This window comes from Lycium ferocissimum, chromosome 12, assembly GCF_029784015.1.
Source record: "Lycium ferocissimum isolate CSIRO_LF1 chromosome 12, AGI_CSIRO_Lferr_CH_V1, whole genome shotgun sequence".
NCBI lineage: Eukaryota > Viridiplantae > Streptophyta > Magnoliopsida > Solanales > Solanaceae > Lycium > Lycium ferocissimum.
The window spans coordinates 34,311,093-34,323,352 of NC_081353.1; the positions used below are offsets into that span (position 1 = coordinate 34,311,093).

General features: G+C 32.5%; 1 long non-coding RNA gene and 1 pseudogene across 1 annotated transcript; one reads left to right on the forward strand and one right to left on the reverse strand.

Moving 5' to 3' along the window:
- The first annotated feature begins 1,614 nt into the window (after positions 1–1,614).
- On the forward strand, positions 1,615–4,675 carry LOC132039234 (chalcone synthase J-like; annotated as a pseudogene).
- Positions 4,676–6,397: 1,722 nt separating this feature from the next.
- LOC132040372 (uncharacterized) lies at positions 6,398–7,651 on the reverse strand. Its single transcript, XR_009410680.1, has 2 exons — positions 7,473–7,651; positions 6,398–6,935 (listed from the first exon to the last, which is right to left on the reverse strand). It is a non-coding gene; the product is annotated as an uncharacterized LOC132040372 (long non-coding RNA).
- Between the last annotated feature and the right edge of the window lie 4,609 nt (positions 7,652–12,260).

Here is a 12,260-nt window from a genome sequence, read left to right on the forward strand (position 1 = left end):
TCACGTGTGGAGAGGCTATGCTTTGAGGATCGGCGAAGTAATATGATGTGAAGCATCGGTATCCGAATCAAGGAGCAACAACAGGCGGGGAGAAGAAGATCGGCAGCATACATAGCCTCGGCTTCAATATGATTATGCGACTTTGAGCAACATTTATGCGGTGTAGCCCAAATTTTTCACACAATTGACATTGAATTTGCATTTTTAACGTAGAGAATGGAGGGAAGCCATGGCCGGGGAGAAGCTTGCCATTGCTTTGAGTGTTTTGGTTACGCCATTGTTGCAATCATTTGGGGAGGAGTAGCTTAGGGAATATCATAATTTTGACGGACAATGGCCGCGAGTTTGCTCGTTGCCATTGTTATTATTGGTTGTTCTCTTTAATGCAACTTGAAAGAATGGGAGTTCTTGGTTTCTTCATTCAAACTTGTTTCGAGATAAAGTTCATGATGTTGTGAGCTTGTGCGCCAATTCTTCATATGATATAGGTGAATCTCTTAAACGAATACCGCATTGGGGCTTCATATTCAGGTCCAAGACCACTCGTAATTTTTACAACCAATTCTTCATTCGAAATGTAGCACCGTGGCAGTTAAATAACTCATCGGTGATAGTTTTTATTTCACCGAGATAATCGGTGTGCATTTTGATCTCGTTGAACTTTGGCCAGGCATCTCGAAAGGCTGAGATCCCGGTTTGAGATCTATTCGCATATGCGGTATGCAAATAATCCCACGCTTCTTTTGAAGTTTCGGCGGGAGGTACGGTGATGGTGCAACGGCGGAGTCGACAGATGAGATGCCATTAGGCGTTGCCGATGAAATTATCCTATTTGAAACCACATTTTGAACCGGGTTGACAACATCCTGGGCCTTGCTTAATGGTGCGTGAAGGTGGCGTTATGGGATCCATCGAGATAACGTCAAGTCAAACCCATTTGTGACCTTTTGGATTTGAGCTTTCCATGTTGCAAAGTTTGCACCACCGGGAGTTTGATTGGAAGTTGTGCGGTTGGGTTAATGTTAATGATACGAGTTTTGGTTATAAAGAACATCAATACTTGTGGAAGAGGGCCGATTTCATTGTTGTTTGGATTGATGTACGTCCGCGCATGAGTCTCCGTCATTGGTTTTAGGTGGTGTTATGGGGTGGGGAAAAGAAAAAAAAAAAACTTTGTGAATGAGATGGGAAGATGATTGAGAGTCTATACTCGTTTGAGTGTTGATTGCCCTGATACCATAAAGGAGCAAAGTACACAGGAAAAGGCTGTAGTATTTCATTGACAATGTGTTGTTTAAATACAAAGAATTATGTGGTAACAGATCCCACAATATCAAGAAATTAATGAATCCTATCAAGCAATTAAAGGTATAAGAATCAGAAATATACTATACAAAATCAAGAATATATGATACTGATATGAAAAATATTCTATCCTAATTTAGCTCCATTAAGTATTAGCAGCCGGTATGTAAGTAGGTAAAACAATATTTCCTTGATTACGTCTATTCGAAAAAGGTTAAGGAAAACATATATAATAGTATAAATTTATGAAAAAGATGTAGTACTTTTTATCATAAATAATCAATTTTCTTTAAGAAAAATTAATACATAATATAATAGTATTTGCTACAGCAAAAATGGTGACCGTGGAGAAGTTTTGCCGGACACAACGGGCCGAGGGAACGGCCACCGTGCTGGCCATCGGAACAGCCCCTCCCAATTGTTTTTATCAAAGCACCTACCCTGACTATCTTTTTCGTGTCACTAACAGTGAGCATAAAACGGAGCTTAAGGAGAAGTTTAAGTAGGAATGGCAATAGGGCGGGTTAGGGGGCAAAGTTAGGGGCGGGTCGGCGGGCCTTGCCGCGCATTTCGACCCGCCCCGCTTTTTTCGTTTAGCAATTTCAAAAAATTCCGCCCGCCCCTACCCCCGCCCCGTGCCCCGTCCGCCCCGCCCCGTTTATGTTATCTTTCATTTCACCTCTTTATTTTTCACTTTGGAGCATGGATTTTTTTATAAAAAAATCCTTTTTTGATTTTTTTAAATTGATTGAACAAACAATTCGAAATTGAATCTTTTTTTTTTTTTTTAATCATTAGGATTTGAAAAATATAATTAGTAATCAATTCCTGCAAAGATTATTGTGAAAGAAAAAGGTCATTGTGTTGCACTAGTATTTTGTGAATCGTAAAGATTGATCCTAGCAAAGATCGACTTTTCACAAGTTTTTTAGTAAAACAAAGTTCCAACTAGTTCTAAAAAGTGCGGTTGAATCATAGTTTTCAATTAAAACACATTTACAAGAACCAATCTTCAACAATCTTTTTCACTTATTTTCCGTTGCTAACCAATCTTCAAAAACCAACCATACAAAGTACGAGAAGATGATAATGAATCTTCACAATAAGAAATGGACTGATGGTCTCATACCAATAAAATTGAAACAAAAAAGTGAAATAAACCCAACATCAAAAACCTGAAACAAATATCATTGTATTAGAAAATGTATATGTCCATCTTATGATATACCAATCGAACTACACAGAATTAGCTAGACACACAATGATCAAACCACACAAAAGTCAGTCCGTATTTCAACAACCAAACAATGCAAAAATCAAATTTTGCCCCGCTCTCGCCCTATTAAAAAATTCAAAATAAATTTTGCCCCGCTCTCGCCCGTTTTTGGGCCGACGCCCGCACTCGCCCCGCGGGCTTGCCTCGCCCGCCCCGCTCCGCCCTGCCCCAATTGCCATCCCTAAGTTTAAGTGCATGTGTAAGGTAATCTACTCTCTTCTTGTAGAGTGTTTTTCTAGTAAATATCATGTCTTGGGGTATTCAAGAAAAATGGAACATAACGGAATAATCGAATCAACCCGGCTTTAAAAACAATTTGTTTTGGTTTGATTTTGTATTTAAAAGGAAAAATTTGAACCAAATGACATATAAGTACATTTAGTTTGCAGATAACTTTAAATATTACTATAACTATATTGTATAAGTTTTAAAAGTTAATCTAGAATTTCAGTATACACCATTGCTTTAATTAGTGTAGCAAATCAATTGGCAGATTATTGGCCAAACTAGGCAATACTAAGGACCAAGAGAACCTATTTCCACAGGTTTCAGCAACTTCCTCCTAGCTACTGCTAGAGGTCTTTTTTTTTTTTTTTTCCCCAGACAAATGGCAATTACCTTCAATAAGATCACGATATGGCAACGCTAATTTAAACATTAAGAATTATAGTTAAATAAATTAATGACATGTGTTAGGTATTTATTGGTTGAGTGTAAACACCCGGTATGAATAAGTTTTTACCAATATTTTTTTTTGAAACAAGAAGATTTTAATTTCCCGTTCTTAACGCCTTTTTTAGGAGGTTGATTACCATCAGATTTTAGTGATGGTGGGGGATGTAGCAACTCTAATCATGTTCTTAGTTAGTGATGTTGGTTTACTTTTTTCATATGCTGTAGGTGATGCATCAATGATTAAGAAGAGGTACATGGACTTAACTGAAGAAATCTTGAAAGAGAACCCTAGTATTTGTGAATACAACGCACCTTCCTTTGATGCATGGCAAGATGTAGTTGAAGTGCCAAAACTTGGCAAAGAGGTAGCCCAAAAGGGCATCAATGAATGGGGCCAGCCCAGGTCCAAGATTACCCATTTGATCTTTTGCACCACTAGTGGTGTGGACATGCCGGGCGCCGACTACCAACTCACTAAGCTACTTGGCCTTAGTCCATCAGTCAAGCGAGTCATGATGTACCAACAAGGTTGCTTTGGTGGTGGTATTGTTCTCCGATTAGCCAAGGACTTGGCAGAGAATCATAAGGGTGCTCGAGTACCTGTCTTTGCTGGTAGATAGATGCGCTTAATTAGTTACATGAATTAAAGAGGACTCTGAGCTCGATCTTATTCTATAAAGATCCTTTTCTTAAAGGAACATTTCCATGACCGCTTTTATCATCAACAGAGAGAGGCTCGATAAAGAAAGTCAGCTTTGGGAAAAAATTAGTCCTTCTAGTTGTTTGCGCCGAAATCACTGCAATAACCTTCCATGGCCCAAGTGACACTGAATTAGATGTTTTGGTTGGGCAAGTCTTGTTTGGTGATGGGGCCTCTGCAACCATTATTGGATCAGACCCAGTTCTAGAGGTAGAAAGGCCTTTGTTTGAGCTTGTCTCGGCAAACCAAACTCTTATTCGAGATAATGGTATGCGGTTCATGGTAAAACTAGTGAGGTTGGGCTGACATTTTACTTACATAAGGATGTTCCAGGATTAGTTTCAAATGACATTGAGAAGAGCCTAGTAGAAATATTTCAGCCTTTGGGCATTTCTGATTGGAACTCCATCTTTTGGGTAGCTCATGCAGGTGGACGTGCGATTCTGGACCAAGTTGACTTAAAGTTGGGCCTAAAGCCTGAAAAACTACGGGCTAAGAGGCATACCATGAGTGAGTATGGGAACACTGCTAGTGCTTGTGTTCTGTTTGTTTTGGATGAGATGAGGAAAGGCTCGATCAAAGAGGGATTGAGTACCACTGGTGGAGGGCTTGAGTGGGGTGTGCTTTTTGGTTTTGGGCCCGAACTAACTATTGAAGCAATTGTCCTCCATAGTGTGGCTAAAATTCTTAAATACCTATGTTTCAACCCTTGTAATTAAAAAAATAATCACTATCATGGAGTTTCAAATGTCCAGGCGAAACTCCATAGCATTGTGGAGTTTCATCCGCGATATTTGAAACTCCAGGACGTACAGTGAGTATATATTTTCAAAAAACAGACTAATAGTGTCCAATAAGCGGTATTTCTATCCATAATGTCTCTATTTAGGGTGAGGTTGATTTATAATTTGTATGTTGGTTTGGTTGCAAGTTTGAATTGTTTCTTTGTAAATCTCCTATTGTCTGGTGTTACGTATTTGTTTGTTCACAATAAATTTTACAACATGTTTCACATAAGTGACACTACTTTTACGAGATCTTCTATTTAGACAAGTAAACAATAGGATAGAAATTGCAAAAAAAAAAAAAAAAGGTTCATACGTTAGGAGCTTAAAATTAACGAAAAGGCTCTAAGATTTGGTAACACCTTAGAACAGTACGAGTCATTGTTGTTGAAGTACATAATTATTTTCTCCAGAATAACTAGAAATCACTTATTTCATAATTTTATAGCGACACAAAACTAGATACAAGGAAAACCAAACATTATGGGTTCTGAGTTCTAAAAAGGCAGCTTACGGGATTTAAATAAATTATTTATATATATTAAGTGAATTTGTTTTTAATTCAAATATGGTTTAAGCCAAAACTACTAAGTTCTGTGGAACCAATAAGCAGAAATATAGCTCCGCCTCCACTTATATATATATATATTGTGCTTACATCACCTTACTCTTAGGGATACAAGCTGACCTCCAAGTTTTTCGACCTACTCGCATGAAACACAAAATCTGAGAAAAGAGATGCATCTCATGTTAAACGGAGGTAAATCTAGAGCGGGTTCAATGTGTTCAACTATACTCATTGTTTTTATTCATAAGAACAGCAAAAATATTTATGCTTTAAGAGACAAAATATATATATACTATGTTAGGCTCATACTGAATTCACTGCGGCCTATTCATTCTAGATTCACCTTTGTGTATGTATATATAATTTATCAAAGGGGGGGAATTGATAAGATATCAATCAGAAACCATCATGAGGAGTAAACTGGAAAAGAAGACTAGTCTATTCATACATGAGCACTTGCTAGCCATGTTTCACTATTTTGAAGAGATCAAATGTAAAGTGCATTTTCTTTCAATGAAAGGTCATACATATAGAATTATAGAAGTTCTTCAAGTTAATTAATGAAGGGTTTCACGTTCTTTAATTTGACATAAATGTACCGATCTAGCTGGGCCTAATTAATTGTCAAGATATTGCCGTTCTAGTCCAATGTTTATGCTTTAACCCAAAAGCGTCTCAACAGTTGAATTCCAAACTGATAAAACTTTATGCTTTACAATTTTGAATTTATGAAGTTTTTTATATATCAGAATCCTTTCATTCTTCGTGGCTATTAATGAACTTGTTTAACTACACTTTATTTCGTAACTTCATTTGTCTTTACGAACAGCATTTGGTTACTTATATAGGAGAGTACTCACCCAAAATATTTTTTAAAAGAAAAGGAAATTGATAATTTAAAATACAGTCATAACTTAAAAGAAGTGACAAAAGGTCCGCTTGCTCTTCTTGTTTTGCTTAAGGAAGAGGACTCATTCTATGGACACCTAAAGTAAAAAAAATTGGCATGAATTCTGGACAATGGCCCCAAAATGCATAGACGCATTTGGGCAGGCATACCAAATAAATTAATAATAAATGACACTCAATTTTTCCAATAAAAATATCCTTAATTACCAACATAAAACACACCTAATGTAGTCGCCATTACAGATAATAATACATGAACATACATATGATGGACCTTAGAAGATCAAGAGTAAATAACACATTTAGACTGTTGATCTTTGGTGTTAAGAGCTCCTAATCAATTTACTTTTCCCAGAATAACTTTCAGTCCCTAACAAAAGAGACTTACTATTCAGTACAACTCGAAATCAAGATATTTAGTTAAGGACAACGAATGAGAAATTACCACTCGATCACAACCATCGTCGGTCTTGCAGTAACTCATCACTTATTACTATAATATTATAGGTGACATTGTCACCTATACACTCCAGACGCAAACGAGTAGGTGAAGCATATTATGACCACATTTGAAACAGAACCTAAGATTTTTACAGTCGTTGTTGGTTCGACATGACATGCTACAGTGAGGGAATAATTGATTTGTATTTGCAGAGAGTACAATCTGTTCAAGCATTTGAATATCTTGTGGTAGGTTTCTCAAAGCCTTAACCTGAACTGCATAGCATCATAACAATTAACAAACAAAACTAACATTAAATTACAATCAATTTAATAGAAAATAGAAGCTACATGCCTAAATTTCAGAGAGAAGCATATGAATATTTTTGTAAAGGGAAAAAAGGTTTAGAATTGGATCTGCATGTTTCCTAAAATATTTTGTCACCCCGTTCAATTAATTAGAAGCAGATTCTGAATTTTTAGTTTATGACGTTATAAACTATAACCTTTTTGGATTATTGAGTTCTACATAAATTATTTGTAAATATTAATAAATTTTTTTAAAACTCAAATGCATAGTTTGAGCCCCAAAAAAACTATAACAGTGAATTAATCCCCTTGTTTTCTTTTGGAAACCCCGTTAAAAAGTACTAATGCAAATACAAAACAATTTGGGTAAAAGCAAGGATAGGGATTAAAACTATAACGAAAATAAATTAAATCAAATATTTTGTATAGTAAAGAGATAAATTTGGATTTTTTTCCTTAGGGAAATAAAAAGAGAGATGTAAAATTGAGAGGAAAGTTATTAACCAGAAACCCCAACGAGAAGAACAATAAGAAGGATAGCTAGTGCAGGAGAGAAGCACTTGTTAGCCATGTTAATTTCACTACTTTGAATAATAAGTAAAAGTGAATGTGAAAGTGCACTATCTTCCTCCATGAAAGGTCATATATATACACTCACATCAAGGGGGTGTTAAATGAATTTAAATTTATTTGGGGTTAAATATATTGAAAATTTTCCGTTGTCATTTGGGTTACCGAATTTTAAAATTTAAAAAATTTTTTACATATACAGTTTTTGTTTTTTTTTTTGAACCCAATTTTTGTCTAAATGTTTTAATTTTGGAAAAATTGTTTTTAAAACCCCCCCAAAATTTTTAATTAAATTTTTTAAAAAAGTTTGGAAATTTTTCCAAAATTTAATATTGGCATAAAAAAACTTTTTTAAAAAATTTTTTTATGTTTTTTGGCGTTAGTTTTAAATTTTTGAAAAAACAACATTTCTAAAAATTTTTTTCGTGAATTTGGAAAATAAATTTTTTAATTTTTAAATTAAAATACTAATTTTAAAAATTTCGTAAAAAAAATTTTTAAATCAAAATAATTAATAACTTAAAAATTTAAAAAAAATGAAAAAAATTTTGAAAAAAATTAATTTTTTTAGCGCTATAAATTGGGAAAAAAGGGGTATAAAAAAAAAAAGGTATGTAAAGGGGATGTGTCAACGTCAAATGCTAAAAAAGGGGTTTTCATCACATGGGTGAAGTTAAAAAACATATTTTCCGTAGACATGTGACTTTTTTTACCCTTTTTTAAAAATTTTTACTATTTTAGTCTTTAAAATAGTTTATTTAGGTTTAAATTTTTTTGTTTCATTTTTTTAAATTTATTTACCAAAAAAGGAAAAAAAAAAAACTCACAAATTTAAATAAGGGGTTTATTTTTAAATTTTAAAAAAAAAAAATTTTTCCCCAGTTTTAGTTTAATTTTTGGTTTAAAACCAATTTTAAATTTCATGTTTTGGGAAAATAGGTTTAAAAAAAATGGAAAATTTTTTTTTGGAAAAATGTTTTTAAACCTAATTGGAAATTTGTTAAAAAATTTTATAGATGCTTTTCAAGGAAAAAAAATTAAAAAAATTCTAAAAATGGAAAAATTATTGAATGAAAAAGAAAGGAAAAAGAAATTAAAATTTTCCGTTATTTTTTTTTCAAATTTACAAAAAAAAAATTTTCTTCCTCTTTTGGGTTTAGTTTAATTTTTTGGCTTAAAAAAAAAACCTAGGGGAAAACGCTTAAAAAACAAAAAAATTTTTTTAATAGGGGGGGGGAAAAATTGTTGGGTTTTTAATGAGGGGGGGCCAAGAAGATAAAAATTGTGTAAAAAAAAATTTCACAGTGGCAAAAAAATAATAAAAAAAAAATTTAAAAATGTATAAGTTAAACTTTTCTTTTTTTTTTTTTTTTTTTAAAAAAATTTAAAAATTAATCTAAAAATGGATATTCGACGCCTTCCCAAAAAGGCCCAGACAAAATGAAGATAAAATTGCCGTCTTTTTCTTCCTTTGACATAAACAAAAAATGGTCATTCCGCCAAAATTGTAGAAAATTATTAAGAATTCCCTTTTATTCCCCCTTTCCCCGAAAAAAATCATCAAACCCCTCATCCCGCCCCGGCGGACGGGTTTAAAGGGGAGCCTAAAAACCAAAAAAAATTTTAAAGGCGGGGGGGAATTTGGGACCGTTTTAGTGTAGCGGGGCAAAATTTAAAATAGGTTAAATATGTGTAATAAATAAAATTTAACACGGTGAATCAGATGAAAGAGATAGCTCGGTAAGCTAAAGTCATGAACATGTGGTGATAGTGCGAGTTCGAGATTCAGTGCAGGCTCATTTAACGCCATTGTTTTTACCTACACAGCGTTCAAAAAAAATTAAAAGTGACATTCGGTTCGACGAGGGTGACATTTACTTGCCAGCACAGCAACCAACGTGCCCCAAAGACACTTTAATTCGTTAGAAATCGTTAAATTATATATTGTCTTGGTTTTTCAAGGTATATACGCATATATATACATAATTTTTTTCGAAGGGTGGGAGCCCACCATTACATGTAGGTCCGCCTCTATTTCCGTCTCCACCATCACTAAAATTTTATCCCATTTTTCGCAATTGGGTTTGCATCTGAAAAGTGACTCTGCCGGGAATGACTTGTTTAAAGCAAAATCCAAAATTCAGAAAATAAAATTAATCAAGAATAAAGCTAAAAATTAAGACATGAAAAAGACACCATAATTATGAAGTGAAGGAGGCCTCTGGTTTGAGAAAATGGATTAACGGGATGGGGAAAATGGAGGGGATGATATACGGTAGGCTGTAGGATGGGGTTGTATTTTTTTTCATATTGTACTTTAGTTTATGTTTTTAGTTATATGATAGAAAAATAAATTAACGTGTCATTTTATAATTGATCTATCAAACACATTAGAAGTAAGTGTAACGAAACACACTTGATCTTATATACAAAGGTGTTTAAAAGACACACTTTTATCAAGTTTAAGTGTTTGTTGTGGTCAGCTAACAAGCTGAATGTTATTTTACAAACATACCATATAATGCCACAATGCAGGTTTGAGAAAAAAAAATTAGATTTGTCTAAACTCATAATTTGATTGTGCATCCGCCCCACACACATATAATTAATGCTTGTACGTTGGAGTAATTTGAAATTAATACTCCCTCCGACATAAATATTTATGTGGCATAATTTGAATTCGAAAATGTTACTTAAATTTTGATCGTGAATTAGATATAAATTTTTAATTTTTTTAAATATAAAATACATATTTAAAAACTATATAAAAAATTAATAACTTAAAATATTAAAAAAATATATGAAAAAATTGTGATCAAAGAATGAATTATTTGGCGCATATAAATTGGGAATAAGGGAGTATAAAACAGGAAAAGGTATGTAGCAGGAGATGTGTCAACGTCAAATGCTAAAGAGGGATATTTGCATCACATGGGTGATGTAACAAAACATATTTTCCGTAGACATGTGACTTTTTCCACCCTTTTAAAATTTTCACTATTTTAGTCTTTAGATAGTTTATTTAGGTTTAATTTTTTAGTTTCATTTTATTAAATTTATTTAAAAATGGAAAAACTACAAAAAATACTCACAAATTTAGAGTACAGGTCTTGTTTTCGTTTTCAAATTTAAAAAAAAAAAAAAAAAAAAAAAAAAAAACATGTTTCCTCTTAGTTTGTTTAATTTTTATATATACATGAATATAAACATACATACATAATCGGTGTATATGTTTTGTATATTTTGGTTAGCCAGCATAATTAATTTCGTAAATTTTCGGCGTCAAAATGAAAAAGCCCCTTTTTCAATTGAATCGGAGAACCTAAGATTATAACTTTCGGATTCGAAATAGCTATAGAAAGTCGTTTTTAATTATATATTTAAAAAAAAAGAAAAAATGACCAATAAAAAGTCGACACCTACTGAGATGTCTTCTATCAAAATGGACAATTAAAAGGAAAAAAGCTATTTTTGCTTTTTCTTGGCCAAATAATATGAAATAGAGGGAGTAATTTAGTAATATACACCCTAATAAAAGCTTTTTTAAGGAGTGTGCCAAATCAATATGAGCCAAGTACAGTCAAATGGAAGGAGTAATTAACAGTAACACTTTTTTTCCCCCTTGATACAATAAGACAAAGGTCAATTTGACAGCAATTATAATAAATAGATGGTTCAAATATCCAGAAAGAATCTTTATAAAAATGCCATATTTCTATTACTCACCTAATTATTACAGAGTACCTATTAATGCTTTTTCAAACTGGCAAATTGAAGCTTTAGCTTTCCTATGCTAAGTTTGTTATTACGAACATGTATGCTAATAGATCCTCAACATGAGATATACATTTTTCAAATTAAATTAATTTTATGGTATTAATTTCTTCTATCTTTCAGATCAAATTATAATTGTTATCATCTCTAGAATTAAATAATTTATCGTGTTCATTCTATTTGTCAGCCCAAATTAGATTTTTGTATTGATCCTTAAGATTTCAATAAAGCATGACATAGAGCACAATTTGGATGAAGACAAAAGAACATTATGTTCGAAAACAACTTTATGTTCGCTTTAAATAAGTTAACCCAAACGGCTCAATTATTTTTAGGGCTTATTTTAAACAAAATGGCTTATGTTCTACTGAAACGGGCTCATAATCAATTTAGTCAACAATATTTCAACATCATGAAAGATAGCGTCAAACTTCTTATAACATCTTGATGATCCAGAATTTTGGTCAAATTATCTATATACCTATAACAAGATGACATTTAAATAATATTTCGCTTAAGCATGAAAATAGATGTATAAAATCTAATTTCATTTTAATTGTCAAATTCTAAGCTTAATCACAATTTTGGTATTATGAAGGAAAAATCGTTTTAATATTTAAAATATATATATTCATATGATATTTTTTTGTTATAAATAGTGTATTAAATGATCAAATATTTGATCAATTTCTCTACACTTATTATTTTTAATCATAAATATTCTATTTATATAAAGATGGTTAATTATATTATATTACCAAAAAAGAAGATAAGAAATTATATGGGAGGTAGTTTCTGAAAAGGCATTATTATAAAGTTGGTTGTTGCTGTTATAGGTGAAATGTTGTTAAAGAGAAGTAAAATATAACATAAAAAATGAGTTCCGAAAAAATTTGGTTGTTATAGAAAGGTAATGTTATATGCGGGTGCCGTTATAGAGAGGTCTTG